The sequence below is a fragment of the Ctenopharyngodon idella genome, chromosome 5 (genome assembly GCF_019924925.1).
Source record: "Ctenopharyngodon idella isolate HZGC_01 chromosome 5, HZGC01, whole genome shotgun sequence".
Lineage (NCBI taxonomy): Eukaryota > Metazoa > Chordata > Actinopteri > Cypriniformes > Xenocyprididae > Ctenopharyngodon > Ctenopharyngodon idella.
The window spans coordinates 9984220-10007241 of NC_067224.1; the positions used below are offsets into that span (position 1 = coordinate 9984220).

General features: G+C 37.4%; 1 long non-coding RNA gene across 2 annotated transcripts in view; it reads right to left on the reverse strand.

Moving 5' to 3' along the window:
- Positions 1-19043: 19043 nt before the first annotated feature.
- Positions 19044-23022, reverse strand: part of LOC127512711 (uncharacterized) — a 40058-nt gene continuing 36079 nt past the window's right edge. Inside the window, exons 2-4 of one of the 2 annotated variants that reach the window (XR_007930250.1) lie at positions 22380-22460; positions 22192-22294; positions 19044-20332 (exon numbers count right to left, since the gene is read on the reverse strand). This is a non-coding gene — a long non-coding RNA (uncharacterized LOC127512711). Of the gene's footprint in view, positions 20333-22191; positions 22461-23022 lie in introns of both variants that reach the window. The other variant, XR_007930249.1, reaches the window with a different exon arrangement.

The window sequence follows — 23022 nt, forward strand, 5'->3', positions numbered from 1 at the left end:
GGGATCGGGGCCCGTGGAGCCCTAACCATGATCCTCAGGTCACCCTTCCTATACGCCGACGCACCACTCCCCGACCAGAGCCAGAGAAAACGGCCGAATGGGGCATAGGGGAGGGGACCCCCACTCCCTGAGAACCAAGGAACGAGAGTCTAGACCTTAACACTGAGATAGTCATGTTCCCGCAGTGAGAACATGAACTATCTACAAAAGCTGCCTCAGCATGCTGAACACCCAGGCATGTGACACAGCGATTGTGACCATCAGTGGGGACCAGGGACCGCATCCAGTAACGCACAGACAAAATGACATCTTGAAAACAGCAGTTGAGAGCTGTATAAATATCTTGTGAAGCTCACTTTGTGAAAGCTCGTGACTTCGCTGTAGGGTGCCTTAACACCAGCACGACGAAACAAAGGCTCTTCAAGGCTTGAGAAGTTTACTCTCAGTCAATAGCAGGAACACAACAGGTTGGCTCCAAAGCGAAAGACAGAGTGCGATTGCATCCGCTTCCGTATTTATATCCGCCTTGCAGGGGCGGTGCACATTATGCAAATATCACAGGCCAATTCTATTGGCTTGTTTTAGTTTCACTCGAAGCTGATAGGGCTCTCTAGCGATATCCCAATTCGTCGGTCACTACTGATGTACGTCGAACGTGACCGACTGAAAGGGAACCTTTATTTATGTAGTGTTTTATACAATACAGATCGTTTCAATGCAGCTTTACAGTGATAATTATACAAATACAGTGAAAAAAAGCTGCAAGCAGCGATGAAAGGGCCCTCGCACCCGGGCTCACCGCCACCCATTGGCATCAAGAAAACAGTGAACAGTGGGCTACATGCATGTAAGCAAGCGAATACAGGAGAATTATGGCCAAGTCATTTTAAAGTGCCACATTTCCTGCTGCCAACAGGTGGTGCCTTGACCGTAACTGAATATTGCCATGTAGATGTCTTCAGACCAGGACTATTATCAAACATGTGAAGTTTGGAGCAGATCAAACATTGTACACCTGAGTTACTATAACTTCCTGTTTCGTGGCGTTATTTGCATACTTTAGCACTTAGCCAAGTGTTGCATGATTTAACGTGTTTCTAGTATGTTTGGTACTTCGTGGCATATTGAAATGTGTTTCTGGGAGTTAATTAAAGTGTAAAGCATACCATTTCCTGTTACCCACAGGTGGCACTATGACTGTAACTGAATATTGGCATGAAGATGTCTTCAGGTCAGGATTCTAATAAAACATGTGAAGTTTGGGGCAGATCGGACATTGTATGCATGAGTTACAACAACTTCCTGTTTCATGGCGAAACATCGAAATTTGTCAGGCCGCCGCGGACACGCCCTTCAGCGAAAACTCTAGATCTTCGCAATTTAACGTCTCAAAGGCCTTTAGATTCGACTGACCAAATATGATGTTGATCTGATTAAAGCTCTAGGAGGAGTTCATTAAAGTACAACGTGTGGAAATGGCAAAAACTGGCAAAATTTTGCAGAGAAAATTCAAAATATCTCACTTCCTGTTGGGTTTTCAGATTTTGCACCCCAGGGGCTTTTTTGTAGGTACTGGGCTGTTACATCTGTCTACCGAATTTCATAACTGTACGTGAAACATAGCACTTAATTGAAATTTTGTAGGTGGCACTATCAAGCCATTTTGCCACACCTAATTCTGAAACCCATATCAGATGTAAATTTTCACCACTTCTGACGCGTGTGCAAAGTTTCATGAGTTTTCGAGCACGTTTAGGCCCTCAAAAATGCGATTCATTTCGGAGAAGGAGAATTGGCTGAGCAATTACAATAGGGTCCTCACACCGTCGGTGCTCGGGCCCTAATTATTCAATGATGCAAACAGTTCATTTCGGCTGTACAGCAGCTCTAAAGAAAATTGTGTTCTTGTTCAGTTCAATCAAATCAATAATATTATTGAATATTAAGTGTACCCAGCTAAGCAAGCCAGAGGCGACAGTGGCAAGGAACCCAAACTCCATCAGGTGACAAAATGGAAAAAACCTTGGCAGTTCTCCTCTGGCCAAAGAACGAACACAGTGTGATTATGATTTAGACTGCATCACAAGTCAGAAATCAGATTAAAATATTCATCCAGTTCCTTTTGCTGTCTTTTCTGAGGATCTGTGCTGATGGCTGTCGTGTCGATGAGGCCTTCACAGGGGATAGTCTAGTTGACAGGATTTCTACTGACCTTCAGGGCTGCATTGTGGTCGTGTCTAGGTGAAGGTTCACCATCTGATATGAATACGGACCAGATATGACTGACTACGGTAACCCTGGAATGAACAGGGAGACTAATATTAGCAAAGATGCCATTCTTCTTATGATGTAATAAGTACATCAGGTGTTATGGAAGTGTTCCCGGTACCGATTGACTTAATTTGTACAATCCTTCAACAGATGTGAATTATAGAAATGTGATAATGTGTTATGTGTATGCCAGGTTAAAGAGATGTGTTTTTAGTCTATATATAGAGAAACACTAGGGACTAAATAATATAATTGACTAGAAACAGGTGTAATACATAAGGACAAATCAAACACTATGGCAACAGATGAACAGAGACAAAGGAAACTGAACTGGTAACAGTACAAAGCTAAAAGGATAACAAAAAATGAACAACCATGACAACAAACAGGGTTATCAAACAAGCGGAAAACTGGAACAAAGAAAACATGCACAAAAACACAGAAAACAAAACATAATTCTAACAGTTGTGTTGCCATTTTTGCAGGATTAACATTGTGATGAAGAGTAGAGCCTGTGGTTAGGTCGGGGATGGGCTGCAAGTCTATGCTGCATGTTGCTTAACTATACACTTGCTTACATGCAAGTAATAGTAATAGTCTATTTGCTAGCTGCAATAGCAAATGCAAGTGTGCTATAGCTAGCTAGCAGTTAACCGCTAAAGATTTGAGTAAAGTTAGCTTTGTCAATATTTCAATTTATTTGCAAATAACATGCTTGTTTAATACAAAATCAAAATGTAAAGTTCTAAACTTAAACTTTAAATTTATTAACATTTTTTTTTTTTTTATGTAACAGATGGTAATACTTTTAATTCAATAGTCCACTTTAGACATTCTACTAACTATAAGTAACTTTGCATCTGCATGCATCAACTACCAGTCTTAGGCCTGGTTTCACAGACAGGGCTTAGATTAAGCCAGGATTAGGCTTTAGTTCAATTAGGACATTTAAGAAGCTTTTATACACATACCTTAGAAAAATATGTTATTGATGTGTATCTTGAGACAAAACAATAGCACTGACATAAGATAGCACTAAGATAGCTCTGTGCAAGTTGCTTTCAATTAAAACAGCTCAAACATGCATTTTAGTCTAGGACTAGCTTAAGCCGGGGGTTAGAGTATTAGTAGACTGCCTGCCTAATATTTGCTAACACTTCATTTTAATGGTCTCTCAACAGACATTCTACTGATTATAAGTAACTTTGCAAAAACATGTTGCCTTATTCCGCTAACCCTAACCCTGAACCTAACCTAACAGTCTACTAACATGTTGACATGTAGTTGCAAATTAATGAGAGTTAGTGGACATTTAGTTGCAAAGTTACTTATAGTTAGTACAATGTCTAAAGTGGATTAACCGATTACTCGGTTACCTCTGGTAACTTATTAGGGTTTACAGTGTAAACATTTTTAATTGATGCCAGATATCTTTGGCAGCCTAAAATCCTAAAACAAAAATGAAAACTAAATAAACTGAGACTAGAAAACTAAACTAAAACTAACAACAACAGATTCAAAACTTACCCAAAAAGACTAACTGAAAAATAGACTTTCTTTTTTAAAATTGTAAATAGACTTTCTTTTTTAAAATAAAAACTAATTCAGAACTATAATATCCCTGGTTCTCAGTGGTTGTTAACTTACAGTACTAACTCACTGACTGTCTGATCCCTATAGGAAAAAAATAATAATAATAATCCTATGTGTGATCAAGTGTAATAGTGATGCTATTTTAAACACAGTATTGATTTGAAGCAACTAAATGACTACTTATTTGAGACAAAAATAAATAAAATAATCCACATCTTCTTAGGCCTATATTGTACCTCTGGTGCAGCTGTACACATAGTCTTCTTCAGGGTCTCGCTGTAAGGGCCAGATATAACAATAATAATGGCTGTTTATCTAAGCCTTGGAAGCCATGCATTGACCTGCCAATGACCAGCTCTGTCCTGGGAAGCAGAGGAAATTTAATGAAACTGTGGTATGAGTGTTTGGCCTGAACAGTGTGGGCAAAGCTTTACAAACCCAAAACCAACTCAGAACTTTTCATTTCAAAATACTGCTTGGCTCCTAAACTACTAATAAGCAGAGTTTTCAGAGTTATTTCGAAACAACTTTTTGTTTCTATTTTCTTGACATTTTAATGAAACAGTTGCTCTGTGCTAATGTCAGTCCTCATTTTATCATTATAACATTCAGTTTTGTAATGATATTCCTGTTGAAAAAAACAGCATATGCTGGTTAGGTATGTTTTGAAGGATGGCAGCTGGTTTGAGCTGGTTTAAGTTGGTCTTTAGTTGGTCATGAGCTGGTTTACGCTGGTCCTAAGCAACTAGCTCCAGCCCGGGACCTGCTTTAAACCAGCTCAGGGCCAGCTTAAACCAACTCATGACCAACTAAGGACTAGCATAAACCAGCTCAAACCAGCTGCCATGCTTCAAAACATACCTAACCAGCATATGCTGTTTTTTTTGTTTTTTTTTTCAACAGGCATAGGAGTCTGCTCATTATTATGTTAATTAAAGGTTTTTGAGTTGTGAAGCTTGTGATAATTGCTGCTTAAGTTTCTTTTTTACAATCTGGGTTTGGGAACAATTGCATGCAGAACTTATGTGGATATAAAGGAACAGTTCACCCAAAACTAAAAAATCTGTACTCACTCTCATGTTGTATCAAACCTGTATGACTTATTTCTTTTGTTGAATGCAAACTAAAATATTTTGAATAATGTTCATGCTGCTCTTTTCCATACAATGCAAGCATGCAGGAGCTGTCAAGCTCCAAAAAAGACAAAAGAAAAAGTAGTCCGTATCACTCATTCACCATGTCTTTTGAAGCAATACAATATCTTTGTGTGAGGGAAAGATGAAAATTTAATTCATTATATATTATTCAAATCAGAAATGAGACCAGTGCCAGAATAATCATTAAGGTAAAATAGAGAGAAGAATAGCTCAGGAAAGGAAGAAGGAGTGGAAATCCCCTCTCAGACACTAGGCCAAGACCTTTAGCCTAGTGGAGCGCCAAGCGTCCATTGTGGGCCCACAGCAAGTATATATAGGCAGATTGATGAGGATTGAGGCCTGAGGCTTAGCACAGATCAGGGCAGCATTCTGTATGCAATTACATGACCATGACAGAGGAGTCACCCGGTGGGATATTAAGGTCACTGCCAAAGAAGTGATTAGTAAGGCTAAAGCAGGGTCGGAGGAGAGGAAGATGACACAAGAGAGTTCCCTCACCACAGATTTCAGAGATAATATTATTTGAACAGGATTGAGTGAATAAATTATTAGTGATTATTTACAAAGACTTCAGTTTTAAACCATTTCAAGATCACAAGTTTGTCTGTTTTTCAGAGTTATACCTTTCATGTGGTCGCTGTTGTTGTTGTGGTTTTTTTTTTTTGCTAGATGTGTATTGTTCTTAATTGTAATTTATTGTTTCAGATGGACTTAAATAGGAGTCTGTGGACTGATTATCTGATTGCTTTAATTATGATCATGATCACCTGGGGATTTGTAGTGCATTTTCTATATTATTATTGAGAGTGAGTGACATTGTTACACTGACGAAGGCGAAGAGCCGAAACGTTTGTCAACTTATCTCCTATGTACCATGATTAAAGTGCTTCAGAGTGCAGACCTTTTTTGTATTCTTATATTGATATATAGGTCTCAGCACTTAATTAGCTGGGAGAGCGCGGTGAATGCTTTGATAAGATCATAAGTTACCTCTGGTTTTCTCGGTCTACTCATTTTGTGTAATGAATATAGAGCTGGAATATAGCGCAATTAATGAAGTCAGAAGTCAGACAAAGAGACAAAGGTACAGAACAAGACTGTACTAATCTCATGATATATTGTATAATTATATTAATGTTCAAGAGTGTAGAGATTTATGATACCACTGTGTTAAGATATTATTGTTGATTTGATACATTTGCTAAATCCAAAGTTCTTTACAACTGTCAAAAACATATAACATATACTGTATATATGTGTGTGTGTAGTAATACAATCCAGATGTTGCATCCACCATGTTCCCTTCAGAAAAAGTACACTTAATTATATTGAATGTGCACTTGTAGTGTACTTCAAAACTTAAAAGTATGTTTTTTAAAAAAAAAAAACTGTATTTGCAGATAATGTAATATTAGTGAAATAAAGAGGCACCTTCGTGTTATTAAAGATAGTACACTTTTATTACTATGTGCATTCCATTCAACTGTAAGTGGACTGCAGAGTGGACTTCACAGGGTATTCCACCAATCTGAAGGGAGCGGACATGTTTAGTTCAAAAGGCATTATGAATACATCGATACATCACAGGAAGTAGAGAGGGAAAATCACCATTTACCATAAATGGTTGTCAGCACATTAGGATGTACACTTTAACCATATTTTACAATACAATACATTATGAAATTGCATATAAAGAGAATTAAGTCAACAAAGCACTCTTAAGTTGAATTAACTACATTTAATATTAATTTAACTATAATACATTTTTATTTAATTGCAATTAAATGCAGATAAATGTCCCTAATACATTACATTCAGTTCAGGGCACCTATTATGCCCCTTTTTACTAGATGTCCCTAGAGTGTGTATGTGATGTTTTAGCTCAAAATATTTATAGCAAATTGACACTTTTTGGGGGTGAGCAAAAACATGCCGTTTTTGTGTGTGTCCCTTTAAATGCAAATGAGCTGCTGCTCCCTTTTTTTAAAAAATGCACATGAGCTGCTGCTCCCTTCCTTTCAAGTAGAGAGCGGGGCTTCAAGAGCTCATGCAACAAACAAACAGGACAATCTCATGCACTTATAATGTCTGAAACTGTCGGCAGTGGTGGTCAAACCGGATTTGGACAATGATGCCTACAGAGCAAGAGAATATATGCTGCATGGAGATAGAACAGGTATAGCTTAGTTTAACTACAGTTATAAATTATGTTGTCATCTTGCTTTTATCCACTATTAATACAAGCCTGTTGTAGCGGACCCCATCCGAATGATGGTCAAAACTTTACTGATGAGTTTTTTGAAGTTTATTGTACATCACACAAAAGATGAAGCATCTGGTTTCACTCCAGAAAATCACCGTAAGAGCTGAATAAAATGCAGTACAAGAAGTGCGCATTAAAGTCTTATCCATAAACTCTTCACTCCCTTGCATTATCATCAACATACACAGCGAATTACACAAAAACACTTGTTACAACTAACAGTAAACAAATATATACAGACCTTATGCCTTTTCCGGGTTTTGCAGATATTGGTTCATCCCCATTCAAGTAGATAAGAGCTAAATGACAAGAATATAGGAGATGTAACCAAGATGGCTGCCAAATGAACTTAGTTGCTATAAGTTATAAAATTCATTGTATTATAACACAACATTCTGTACATATATATTAGCCTATATATTAGACCTGCACGATTCTGGATAAATTAAGAATCACGATTTTTTTGGTTTCAAACAGAGATCACAATTCTCCCACAATTCTGAACTGACTACTAAACAAAACAACATGTAATTTACTAGAGGTTCTGACAAAATGTTAATTACTGCAGTCTATTTAAAATGCTTAATGAATCTGAATGAAATACTAAAAAATGCTTTCAATGAATAATTCAACAATTTACTTATAAGTACTTCATTGTTTTATAAATTTTTGTGATTTTAACATGTAAACGAAGCGTTTTGGTGCACTCTGACAAGAAACTAAATGAAAAAAACAACATTCGCTTCAAGTAAAAAAAAAATTAAAAAAAAAATTAACACTAAGGCTGGGCATTGACACAAATTTCACAATTGGATCTGATTTTGATTCAGGAGCTTGCAATTTGATTTGATTTGATTAATTTGGGGCCTATAAGGTTAAGTACATGGCAAATTTCCTCAAAGAAAAAAATCTCAACTAATGCTGTAAACTATTCAGGGAGCAACAGTTTGTACATCATTGTATTATTAAAGGTTAAAATTAATCGATTTGTAAGCTACTTACATATAAATTACCCATAAAGAAGTTTTTAAAATAACGTTATAATACATTTTTAATGACATAATTATGTTTCTACTCGTTTTTTAGGCTATATAAACATTTAAATGGTGGCTGTCATAAAACGGATTTATTAAAACTTACATTAAATATTGAAGCACATGTTAAGTACAAATGCAAGGGATATGCAATAGCCTATAGTGCATATATTTAGCAAAATGCTCCTCTCTAAGTTCATTTTTGTAGCTAGTTTTTGGACACTAAAAGGCTTTTCTGAGGTAAATGTGACATTTTTTACAATCTGTTTTATTGACGTCTTTCCGCGGTTGAGCAATTACATGAGACATGATACGTATTGGTTAAGTTGTACTGTATCTTTCAACATACCTTCAGAGGTTCATTCACGTATTTCATGTTGTAACTAGTAAAGTGGAAGAGATGATCGGTTCGTGCGCTCTGCTTGAACTGATGGCACTGTCACGTGCCACAGAACGCCAGGAAAGATCGCGACAGAGACGTGATGTCTATGATCTCACTCCAGTCTATGGGAAAGTAGCCCATTTTCGATTCTTGTGAGGTTTATTGTGCTTGCAATTTCACCTGTATTCTGCTACCTCAATTCCCTTTGATGATGCAGTAACCATAGTGGGAAAAACATATTCTTCAGTCTGTTCAATGATTGTAAACAGCCTTTGGGTTCATCAGACTGGAGATTTTTTTTTTGCGGTGATGTGACCAAAAATATTTAAGACCTATCGAATCAGAATTTAAGACAATTTAATACTTTTTAAGGCCTTTTATTAGGAAAGCTTTATTTAAGACATTTTAAGACTTTTTAAGGACCCACGGCCACCCTGTCATTCTCCAACTTTCATATCCGGTAACTCTCCATAAAAAGTGTGACTTTAGCTGCTTGTTGCATATTTTTTTCCAGAATGACAAGAAGCCAGTCCAACATTCCTCTTAAAGTGACTGTGCGATATAATAACCATGGACCTGTATATAGAAAATTAATGCTTCTTTTGTCCATTTGCAACCACTTGTTGTCTTTTTCAATACCTCTGTTATTCTTTGCGCTCTGGTCTGTGTTTAGGAGAAAGGAAAGCATCCCAGGGACTGTTATGTAAAGCCAATCCCAACATGCGCTGGCCACAGCTGGTATGTCTTGCATAAGAGTCACAGAATGTCAAGTGGTGAGAGCGAGCACTGCCAATCCAATGCCTACCCAAGCCTTCCCAGGCAGTGATATCTCCTGCCGCTGCCCGGAGTGGATTAGCCCTGATTGAGGCTGCTGTCCTGGATTACTGTAAAGTATAGGACAGAAAGAGGTCACTCAGATTTAGAGCTCAGTTCATAAAAATGTGTATATGTAATACTGGGGTCAAAGTACTACAGTATGTCTGCTGGAAAATGTACTAATCCTCCATACACCACTTTATGGCCTTAACTTTACACTTTCAATGGAAGATCAAGAAGCAAAAGTCAGGGTGATTTCTCTAAATGATTGTGCTACACAGTATTATGGACACATTTCATTTTTAATTTTTCCATTACCTTTTACCACACATCACAAAAGCAGAAGGCTATTTCCAGATATATTGAAAATTAAGGATAATGTCTCAACTTGACCAACAGGTTAGGTTTCAGACAATGTGCCTACATGAGTCATTTTACTGCTGCAACACTGGGTACTACATGTACAGCCGTGGCCAAAAATATTAGTAGTGACATAAATTTTGTGTTTCACAAAGTTTGCTGCTTCAGTATTTGTAGATTCTTTTTCACATATTTCTTTGGTATACTGGAAAACAATGATAAGCATTTCATAAGTTTTAAAGGCTTTTATTGGCAAAAACATTTATTATATGTAAAGAGTCAATATTTACAGTGTTGACCCTTCTTCTTCATAACCTCTGCCATTTGCTCTGGCATGCTGGATATTAGATTTGGCCAATGAAGCTTTTTGTAATTATTTAAAATGCTTCTGATCACTCTGCCCATTAAGCTAGAAACAATGTGAATCAACACCACAACAACGGAAGCAGCACACCGTGCGAAACACAAAATTTATCTCACAATACTTTTGTCCATGGCTGTACCCACTTGCTGGTTGAGAATACATCACATTTTTCTTTGTGTGTGTGTGTCCAAATATATAAAATGTCAAGCTTCTGTCAAGCTCAAGCTGCGTTTTTTACTATGCATGCAAAAACTACTGAGACCCACACATGACACGCAGGAAAAATAAGTAAATCGTGCTCTTGATTTACTAATTTGTTCCCTCGATTTATAAATCGTGCGCATGATTTAGCAAATTGAGGGAACAAATTAGTAGATTGTGCGCACGATTTAACATACTATTTTTTTCGCAAATGATCTTGAACTTGCGCGCAGCTGAATTAATGTCATTTATATATAAAAGATCACCACTCATCGTCCAAAACCTTAGCGAGCTGCAAGAATAGCTTAGATTTCCAAAAACCTGCAGTAGTCTGACCAGGAAAAGTGCGTACGTCTGCTCAGACCCTGACGTGGCGCTAAGCACTTTTCCACGTCAAAGACCGTTTTTATAAATATGAGCGTTGGTGTAGATTTAAGCGTAGGCCCTTGGAATATAGCGTTTACAGAGTTGTATGATTGTAATTTTATGGAGCTGCATTCCAATTCTTCAAAAATTTCTACTTGTGTTCCACAGAAGAAATAACATGAGAGTGAGTAAACGATGACCAGATTGTTAGATTCCTTTAACCATCACTGTTTGACTGTCTAATAAATATGGTTGAAATATAAAGTTGATGACAAAACAATATTACATTAGCAATTAAAATAGATATTGACTAAATAAAATGAGAAATTCTTATCTAATAAATATCAAAAAAAAAAAAAAAAATCTAATAAATATTCAAAGTTGTAATGAATAGTAATAAATATTATTATTATTATTATTATTTTATTTTTTATTTTTTTGTAATATATATAAAGTAATATAAGTACATTTCTTATTCCGGTGTCTGTTCGTCTCTACATAGTCTTTCAAAGAATGTGGTGCATTCATACATCATATAATTCACATTTACATTCACTGTTTATGACGTATACAATTCAGCAGGCCCAAGCAGCTACTATCAGAATGCATATGCATGAATGCATTTATTCACTTTTCCGCTTTCTACTTTATAGATTGACAACCTAATGGACAAAAAATAATTATGTTAATGTTTGAGTGGTTACAGTCCATCATGGTTCATTAATTTGATCTAGCAGGCATAATTAGGATTTTGAATACATGAGCTGTACTGTATATTTCTACTACATGCATGCGGTGCATGCATGCTTCGATGGGTGACTGCACTGAGCCCATGCATGCCAGTGAGGAGAGGTGATGTGCTAACAAGCACAGACGGGCACTGATCAGATGCTAATGCACTTACTCTGGTAAGTGGGGTTAAGTGCGTAGTGTATTATAGTAATACAGTGGATTTGTTGATCTGTGTCAGAAAGTGAATGAGAGAATAACTAGGGTTGGCTTTAGGACACGTGGGCCACAGCTGTGCATTTCATCAGCCTCTGCCTGAGCCATTAGTGAAAGAGGCTTTGATACCCTCAACACTAATAAGCCATTGTCAGATGAAGGACGCAGAGGTGGAGGGTATGGATGATTTGTTGGCCCATTGAGGTCAAAAAAGCTTAACCTCCCAGCATTATGACACAGAAGTAGTGTGTTGTTAATGAAAAGGACAGTCCCTTTTAATGGGACCATCAAACACCATCACTCATTTTCATGTGCATTAAGTTAACTCTCCTAATAAAATGCTGACCACTATATATATATATATATATATATATATATATATAATTAACTAAGATGTAAGACACTGGTTGCTAATGTGGCTAAAACTGAAAGGCCATTATAGAGATATAGGTCTTAATGGTAAATTTTTCATGTGTAAAAGGTTCCTAACAGTGTACGTAAGTCACATACATTTTCATCAAATCTGTTGAACAGACATAGTGTCTTGTATAAAATGTACTGTAAGCATTTGGATTACCTTAACCATTATAAGAATGAAAATATATCCTTGAAGGACAAAAAAATGCAAATGCATTGTAGCAAAAAGCAATAAGCTACAGTTAAGAGGGGGGAAAGTATTTCAAAACGTAATACTTTAATCTTAATAATACTGTACAACATGGCAAAATCAATCAACATTTTTTTTATATATAAAACACCACATTATTTTTATTTCAACATGTATTTTGTACTGTTACAAGTCACAACACATACAAACATACATATACTGTATATATCAGCCTGAAATCTTCTTGCTTGTCCAGACATATGACTCCAGCACATAAAAGTTTTTCATTAGACATTGTGATGGAGGACAACAGGTGTTAATAGTACATATAAGCTTAACAGGGAGGAATTACAGCTGTCACCTGCCATATTCCATCTACAATGTTGAAACATTCTAGGAGTAATGACCATGTCCTTTTCCCAGAGCTGGCATACAGAGTAGAGACATGTCTATTGTTTCTGTAACCTAACTTCTTGTATATTTTTCCTCGCTTGGACATGTCAGGCCAAGCATGTGCCTGTGTAATCCCCTGGTATGTGTATATCTGAAATAGTTTGGACCTCAGATGTGTGACTTGATAAGAACACACCCTTAAATGATTGAAAGTAGTCCTTACCTCTGTTGGAAGTTCAGCTGGAGAGAGGGACAGTGCAGACAGAAGCCACAGGCTGCAGATGTTCTGTAATTATGGGTTAGTGCTCTAATCAGCTTGAGGGGAAAATGTGCTTTTCTTAGCCTGTCGCACTCATTATCTTCCACTTTACCTGTATCAAAAATTACAGGATGGCCTTCAGGTTTTCTGTTTTTAATGAGATAAGAGTTTCATACCAATATGCTCATAGCGTTCCATAATGCTTACATCGCTTCATTTTGGATAAGAATAAAACGTCAGGTCAAATTTACGTTTTATTAAAAGTGCAGGTCCCCCCTGGAGAATGTAGACATAAAATAAACTCTGAAAATAACTGCTCTTTGGAGTTGCATCCACTTGCCCTAACTGAGATACAGATCAAGGGAGAACATTCACACAGGAAGCCATGAATCACATTAATCTGAGCAGTTCAAAAACAAAAAAAACAAAACAAAACAAAAAAAGACCTAAATATTCTTCCAGTTACTCTTATCTTGTACAAAAGTTTTATCTGAAATAGTTCACTTTTGAAGTTTTTTCACCACATTTTTATTTTAGGATGAGAAAGGAATGAACCCTTCTGTTCATGGTTTTAAGAAAACAAGCATAAACATGTTTTTCCTGTTTGCACAGAAAAATGCATTGGACATGAACTAAACACATAATTATATGTATAGAAATAACCATCCAAAGTTTTGATTGTGCCACAACCATATTACATTTTTTATACATAACTTACATACTTTATGCAATATTCAACATCAATCATGTTAATGGCAGTATCCAAATATAAAACTAATCCAATCTTCCAGTTACCCTATATAAGGGCTGCTCATAAATACTTCTATACAGTATCAAATTACGATGCATGCCAATTCTTTCCACCAGGGTTTTTCCAGGTCTTACGCCCCTCATGAGAAACAGTGTGAACTGTGACCCAGAGGCCAACACTTCAGCCCAGCTGCACAGCTGGAAGAGGCCTGCGTGCCACCCAACCGCTCAAGTTTCTCCGAGTTGCCAAGAGATATGAACCCTCAGGGCCTCAAATAAACTGACCCATTCTAAATTGAACATGCTTTGAATTTATGCTGAGAATTTAGCATGCCTGTCCTTTAATAACAGGTTAATTTCCATTGTCATTTCTCTCTGGTTACAGCTGTCACGGGCAGGCTGTGTAGATAATCCAAATATGATGCGTGACACAGAATAAATGATAATAGTCTTTAGTAAACACAAAGAACAATAGCATACACCAGTGGCTAGCAGTGACTGACCTTTTTTAACCGGGTCTGCTGGGTGGCGCGTTACGTCAAAAATGCATCTGGTGCAGATACGTTTCATGGACAGAATGTTATAGCTGCTCAGTTGCTTACTCCCATGTCATGACACATAGCAACAAAGCTGAAAATATTCCTTGTTTGACCTTTTATTAAAAATAGCCTACATTTAGCTGTAAAAGCGGTTGTTTTGGGTTTGAGTTGAGTCAGGCGAGACGCGCGAAAGGGCCGTTTGTAAAATATGCTGTATTTTTGTTCATTTATGCTGTAATTTTGCTAGGTGGCACTAATGTCGCAGAAACTATATGCTTCACCCACGGTATGACGCATTGGCTGAAGACACATATCTAAACCAGAGACAACAAATAAACAACATGACGGGTGTCAATTTAAATGTATGCCAGAAGTGTTTTTTTTATTAAGAATTAAAAATAAGTAGGCCTATAGGCTAATATAATAAATATGAGTAGCCTATTATAAATAAAATAATTCATTTATTATAAGAATAAATGTAAGTATAATAAAAATATAAGTATTCTTTAAAAATAAGTTGAAATAATGCAAATTGATGAGTTTAACAAACGCATAGCGATAGACTATTGATTAACAGCCTCGGATAGTAAAACAGCGACTACAAATTGTCATGTTGTAAATAAGACAACATCTCTATTGCAAACCCCTCCATGTTGTGGTTGCTGTTGTTGTTTTTTGCAGTACCTAGCAATACAACGCCATTGCCATAGAAACCAATGCAGATATTCCAGAAAACGAAAGAGCAGCATGGACACACAAATCGGATCTGAACAGTTGCGAAACACAATGTGGACAGTCAATAATTTTAGATCAGATTCCAATCGGATACACAAATAATCAGATTTGGGTTGACAGTGTGAACATAGCCATAGAGACAAAGTTTTAGCCTCATTCTACTTGGGCCAATAAGCAACCACTCAGCAATGTCATAGGAACCACCCAGAATACCCCTAGCAACTGCACAGCAACATGCTCATATTCATTCAGAACACCTTTGCTATCACAGATAAGCCAACTGGCAACACACTTGCATCACCATCAAGTTTTGCATAATGAAAACACCACCCACATTTTCTTCAAAAAATGTAAAAATAGGTCATCTTGTTGGCAAAGGCTATTTATACTAGCTTCGTCCATCATTGTCTGGTTAAACCAGACAAAATATGAAAAGAAACCCATCTGGTGTAACAGGCAACAGTGGCGTGGAGGCTAAGGATAGTGTATTTAGGTTTGGACACGACTGACCTGAGTTTGAATGTTTTTTTGTTTGTTTGTTTTTCAATGCCATTCCTCTCCCCATTCCCATCATATATCAGCTCTGAGATTTTTTTATTTTAAATAAAAAAATTAAGAAAATATTAGAAAAGTGAAAATAAAGTATAAAGTATGTGATAGCTATTGAAATTTGCTATGGTGTCCTCAAATTGATTGGACAGGCTGGCATATCATCTGCAACTTGTTACCACACTTTACTGTTCAGCAGATTCAGTATGGTTAGGGGTAGGTGTAGGGGTGAGCTTTAGGGATAGGGACAAATAAGATCCAAGAAGTCAACATTATGATTATAATATATATAAACATATACACTAAATATGTTGTTATTATTGCATATAATCTGCTACGTTTTTCACCAAGTATAAATAGCATTTACCACTATTTACACTAATAGCATCTGACAACTATTCTTAGTGCAAAGAAAATACGCTACTATTTTTACTTAATGTAAATATAATCTATTGCTTTTTATTACAAATAGCCTCTGCCTATTTTAATTCTGTTTGGTTTGGCTATTAGCACAGAAGTTACACACTTCACCTTTGAAGAGAATGTGGTTTATGCAACTACATTTCAGTTCAGATGCTTACTCAATCCAAGTACCATTTTGAAGTTGATGGATTTTGCCCTATAGATCTTTTGAAACCAAATGTTTTGGATATGCAATCATCCTAAAAAGCGGAAATAAAAAGTATAGCTTTAGCCAAAATTAGTGAGAAAAATCTTTAATCGATGAGAGCAACAGACAAGCAGCGATGAGTATAGTGTTCAGACACAGGTGGAGGCAGGCTGATGGCTATCGTATTGTGTGAAACTCAACAGATGGTCTTTTAATAATACATTTGCTGGATGTTCCTTTGCCCAAGCTGATGGCTATCATAGCACAATGGGTTCACTCTGGGTTCAGCAGACCCCCTCCTCCTCCCACTAACTAGCTGAAATAGAATAGTGGGTTGGTCATTAACCCTTTCGAAGCTCATGCGACAGGGAGTGAGTAATCCTGTACAGTCCAGCCAAACTCTTAAAGTTCTTTCCATTGGATGATAATGCAAATCCTGTCTAGGGGCACAGACAGGGCTGCTGAGCTACTTAAGGGGCTTTCGCAGCATTTCAGACTATTTGTCGATTATATCACCAATTATATCATTGCTTCTGAGTGTTGCACTTTATAACTCAAGGAAACATATTCACAATTAATACACTACCAGTCTAAAGTTTTGACACACCGAGTTCATGAACTCAATAGATTTTGGATCTAAAGGTTTATTCAAAAACACTTGAAATTAGTTTTGTAGACAAACATGAAGTGAATTGAAATTTGAATTTCCCTACAAAATGAAAATCAAAGATTTGCAGCTCAAAACTATATTTATCTGAAGCATTTATCTCAAGGCCCTTTTCATTTTTATAATTTATTTCTACTGTAGGCTATACCTATTGCCTTCTAACATTATGCTTGCAGTTTAACACACAATTCATACCACAACAAAAAGTGTCTTTATAGAAATTCAATAATACATATTATCGTTGTCTCTTCTTTTTAAATGGACAGCAGTATTTTTAATCATGTCTGGGGACTTTAAAATGTGTTTTATTTGGGTCTAAAAAGTTAAGGGGCTTTCGCACCGGAGGAACCTTTTCATAGTTCCTAGAACCTAGAACTATTGGATAGGAATGAATTTAGTTCTAGGAACTCCTCTAAGCTCCTACTTCAGAGTAGGGTCTAAACCAGCACTATAGGGGCTTTCTCCAAAGCCACTGGAAGGCAAACCTGCAACCTTTAGCCAAAAAAGCGTAACGGCTAATGCTAACGCTCCGGCTCTGGCGGTAGGCAGGGAAGGAGTTTTGAACGGCGGGCACTGATATGACTGCCATTACACAATAGGCTGAGAGGTGCCGCCCTTTCTCCAATGGTAAGAGATACAGACCCTCTCATCTCCCTATAGAGTACCTCAGGGATGACGTGTTTTTGTAGGCAAAACCCGGAAACAAGTTAGCATTTTAGGACTTCCGGTTCCATCGCCCTAAAGTCTATGAGTTTTTTGAATGGGTTTTTGCTAAATCGCCTAAAATAAGGTCTGTGGTTAACAAAGCCTCTAAATATTTTCACGTTTTGATCTATGACATAAAACACACCAGTTATAACCCGCTTGTGAATTTTTAAACCTTTATTGTGTCTTAAAAAAGGCGGTTGCTAACAAATTGCTAAAAGGGACTACCTTTGACGGGGACTTTAGACGTCATCATGACAAACAGGACATTTGGAGAGCATTTCTCATGAAAAAGTGGATAAGTATTCATACACAGCGCAGATCATAATCAGCGAGCATGTTTTTAAATAAAGTTGTTTTTTAAATAAAGTTTGAGGAAGCTTGGTGGTGGTGACGTTGATCCGCGACCATGGTGTGCTGTAGTCCGTTTATAGCCTACTGTTAGCTTTTTATGTCTGACGACTTTATTTACTTTATTCAAAATGTATAAATGTTGCGTTAACTCGTAAAGATTATCTTGAAATGTATAAGTGTCATAACCCTTTGTTAAACACAGAGCTTATTTTTTCCGATTTTCCAAAAGTCTATGGGAAAAATGCATAGGCTTTCGATCGAGGGAACCCGTGTGCCGCTAACTTCCGGGTTGGCCTACAAAAACACGTCATCCCTGAGGTACTCTATAATATACAATCTCTGCTTTCTCGCACCGAATAGTTCTAGGAACTATGAAAATGTTCATAGTGCGAAAGCCCCTTATAGGAACGTGAGTGTACGTTGATTGGTCAAACACCGGCACCCGGCATTTTTAAAAAGCCATGTAAACAAATTTACTTCACGAATATGGAAAAGAGCAATAACGGCTTAGCCCCACTTTTTTCTCTTTCAGTCGCGTAAATAATGCGTTTACATTCCATCTCCATTATCATGAAACCCACGGCGTTTGTAAATGCCACGCTTAAAGACGCCGCTGTCAGCCGCTTCACTGTTCCTATTCCCAGTGTTGTGCTGAATTTCGACTCCCTGCCAAATTATTACCCCCCTCGTTGAAGTCGCTATCTGATTGCCTAATCCTAACCCCTCCCCCACACCTAATCCTAAACCTACCAATACTAGGGGTATGTACACTAATTATATAAAACTATACTGTCAGTACACCATAGTTAAACAAATTAATTAGACCTATGCATTTATTTCCATTCAAAGGGATGGAAACTGATAGAAAACAAAAGGTTTAAAAGATTCTTTATCCAGCATTAGTAGGCTATCACAGCCTTCATCTTTCAGTTGATAGTTTAAATCGCTGTTAACCTCGCGAGCATCATAAATTCATAAAACTAAGCATATTTGCTCAGAATGACTTGTTCCCCATAAGTTGTAACGATCGGCTCTATCGGTCGATTTTACATAGATTAAAATTGGGGTCAGATTATACTGTGTCAGAGGTTATGAATGTTTAAAAAGGATGAGACAGACAACATAAATGACTAAAGTGTATTTACAATATTCACAAGGAACTTAAAACAACACAATAAAACTAGAAAAACTTAGGCTGTTAAAAGCGTGGAGTCCGTTTGCACCATACCCTAAAACAGTCCTTAAGAGTCCTAGTAGAAAGTCCCAATGTGAAAGTGTCCATTGGTGTATATACAAAGTCCACAGAAGTGATAATCCAATGAAAGTGATGTGGTGTGCTGGAATGGTAAATCCTTAAAACAACTCTGCAATCCAGCTTGTGGTCTTTGATTAATGACCCAGTTTGTCTGCCATGCTGCCTCCTTTATACTGGCTTACCTCCTGATTCCTGTCATGTGATCAGTCACATGACAGGCAGACCCAGACTCATTTAAAGACATACACACATTAAAACCAATAAGAGGAAAAATGGACAAAAAAAAAAAAAACCATGTAAACCAATTAAATTCTATTATACATAAAATCATTGTAATAAATAGAGCGGTAAAACATGTATTTTATGTGACAGTGTCACATAGTCCCCCACCTTAGCTTACATCACCTTGGGGAAGAAACTAGTCCTTAAAAAGGTACGGTCAACCATTATCCATGTATTGGGTATCCTCTCAAATGTGTGTCTTAAAATGTCTTAGATATTAAATTAGAATTATAAATAATAAATAAATAATAAAAATAATAAATTAGATAAAACTAGGCCCTCCCACAGAGGCACTAGTCTGCCGTAGGAATCTATTGGAACACTAGAGAGGTGGAATTCGATACCAGCCTGGGTGTCCTTGGGCAGGTGGCGCCAATCCCCCCAGGATCCTGAAGCACCCAACCTTCCTGGCACGCCACTCCCCCTGGCCTTTCCTCCTATCCGGCTTGTGGGTCTCTTTGGTGGGTGATGTTGATGATAAACGGTGATGAGGTGGATGATGAGGTGGTTTGCTGCTAGGGTTGATGACTGCTCACTCCTTGGTCTCCACACCACACGACTTGCAGTCGCTGACGAATCTCCAGATGTCGCTGCGGATCGTGGGCCACCAGGCAACTTCCAGGACCTGCAGTACTGTCTTCAGCCGCCCATGATGTCGCTCTGCTGTCCTCTGATGGAAGTGCTGCACCGTCTGCTGGATCAGGGCCCTGGGAACGACGAGCTGGATCTTAATGTTGTTGTTCCCCTTCTGGATCCGCTGATACAGCACGCCTTGGTGGTCCCGCACGTCAATCCCATTGGTCGGTGGAGTGGAGGGAAAGATGGAAAGTCTCTGGAGAGTGTCGTCATCACCCTGTCCACTGATGAGTTGCTGTCTGGAGAAGGGAAGGATAGAGAAGATGGTATCCAAGTCTGGCCCAGTTGGAGTCGTGGCGCAGAATTCTCCATCGGTTGCTCTGTTGACTGTCCGTGAAGTGGTTGAGGCAGTAGGATCGTTGGCCGGAGGAAAGCCAGGGGTCGACGTGGGAGGCACTGGGCTGGTCATCGCAGTGGGAGGGGAGATGGCGGTTTCTGGATCCTTTGTTCCAGCTGTTTCGCCCATTTCTTGTCTCTCCTCTTAAAACAGTCGATGACCTCTCTCTCTAGTGTCGCCACGGCATCCTTTGATTCCTCCATTTTGTCAAATTTAAAATCCACAGCCTCTCTAAAATACAGTTCACGGTTAAGATTACTTTCAACAGTCTTTAAAATCCTTCTCCAGTTTTAAAACAAGGTTTTTAAGAGCAGCCACCTCAGCACGAAGCTGTACACATTCACAATGATGTAAAACCTGTTCATCATTAAAACCAGCAGATGTATTAAAAGAAGCAGCATTAACTTGGTTTGTCGTTATCTTAAAACACTCAGCGTAAAAAATCTTTACACATTCCCCGTACGGGCCACCATATGTAACGATTGGCCCTATCGGTCGATTTTACATGGATTAAAATTGGGGTCAGATTATACTGTGTGAGAGGTTATGAGTGCTCAAAAAGATGAGACAGACAACATAAATGACTAAATAAAGTGTATTTACAATATTCACAAGGAACTTAAAACAACACAATAAAACTAGAAAAACTTGAGCATGGAGCATGGAGTCCGTTTGCACCATACCCTAAGACAGTCCTTAAGAGTCCTAATAGCGTGCTGAAAGTCCCAATGTGAAAGTGTCCACCGGTGTATATACAAAGTCCACAGAAGTGATAATCCAATGAAAGTGATGTGGTGTGCTGGAATGGTAAGTCCTTAAAAACAACTCCACAATCCAGCTTGTGATCTTTGATTAATGACCCAGTTTGTTTGCCATGCTTCCTCCTTTATACTGGCTTACCTCCTGATTCCTGTCATGTGATCAGTCACATGACAGGCAGACCCATACTCATTTAAAGACATACACACATTAAAACCAATAAGAGGAAAAATGGACTAAAAAACATGTAAACCAATTAAAACTCTATTATACATAAAATCATTGTAATAAATAGAGCAGTAAAACGTATTTTATGTGACAGTGTCACAAAGTTTTGTGAAGTTTGGACTTTGTACACACAAGATATAAGCATAACAGGCATAATGGGATATATATCAGACACATATAAGCATTTATCATTATTATGTAAACTTAAACAATATTTAAGTTGTACTGTATTCTTGGTCAAATAAATGCAGCCTTGGTGAGAATAAGAGACTTGTTTAAAAAACATTTAAAAATCTTACTAACTCCAAACGTTTGAATGGTATTGTTAGACCAGATAGTGAAAGAAAATCAGCCAACAGGTGTCCAGCATACATGGAACTTAAAAAAAAATTCCCTAAAAGCAACCTAAATGCAACTTTCTCATGAAGTTGGTTGAGAGAATGTCTTAAGTGTGCAGAGCTGACATAATAGCTCAAATTGAATAATGGGAATAATAAAGTAATGATAAAATATTAAACCGATCAAAACTATTCATGTTATTTCATAGTTTTGATGACTGGAGTCAGTTTGTAGTGTGTCCAAATGCTTGACTGCTAGTGTATGTAAACAATGTCTAAAGTCAAACTATTTCCTCTTTGCAGTTGGCTGGATATGACTGGGTGAAATTGCACTTTTTTTATCACCATGGGCTGCTTCTCTCACACCACCATTCTTAAACAGACATTTGATGTCAGAAACTCCAAGGCTGAGTTACCATAAACATTTCACTCTTACTTTATATTCTGTGCCAAAGCATTCAACTGAAGTTTACATCTTCCACCTCCAGCTCAGGGTTTGTGTGTGGTCTTTAGCATCAGCCGACCATCTGTGTACACGTCTGTGGAGAGTGGGGTCAGTGAGTGAAAGCAGGTTTACAGGTGAGGAGATGAGCTGTGTTAATTCTCCTCTAACCTCTCCTTTACCTTATCCTCTGCTTTATCCATGTAAAGACTCCATATGTGTGAAATCCAGTGGGTTCAGTCATGCTAAGTACATCTGACCTGCTAAAACAAGATTTGCTGTAAGTCACAAAGCGACAAAGTTCAAAAATGTCTCTGCAGTTCAATAAAGTCATTGGAAATTTTGCAAACATTTTTTTGCTGTTTTAATAAAATTATTTTGGGGGTTTGAATAAAGTTTCACATAAGGAATCTACATATAATACAAATGCACTTTAGTGTTTATTATGTTTATCATGTTTAATAAATAATTTATAAAACAAACATTAAAGTGTTCACAATAATTTAATTTCTACTATTTTGATTATTAACCTCATTTTCTTTATCAAGGAGAAATGGATTAAAAGTGTACACACTTAAACAAATGGTTTATGTTCTAAAATGCATTTACATCCATGCATTTGGCAAAGGCTTTTATTCAAAGTGACTGACATTGCGTTCAAGATACAGAATACATTTTATTATTTTATTAGGGCCCGAACACATATTGTTTGAGGACCCTATTATAATTGTTCGGTCACTTCTCTGAAATGAATCGCATTTTTGAGGTCCTAAACATGCTCGAAAACTCATGAAACTTTGCACACGTTTCAAAAGTGGTGAAAAT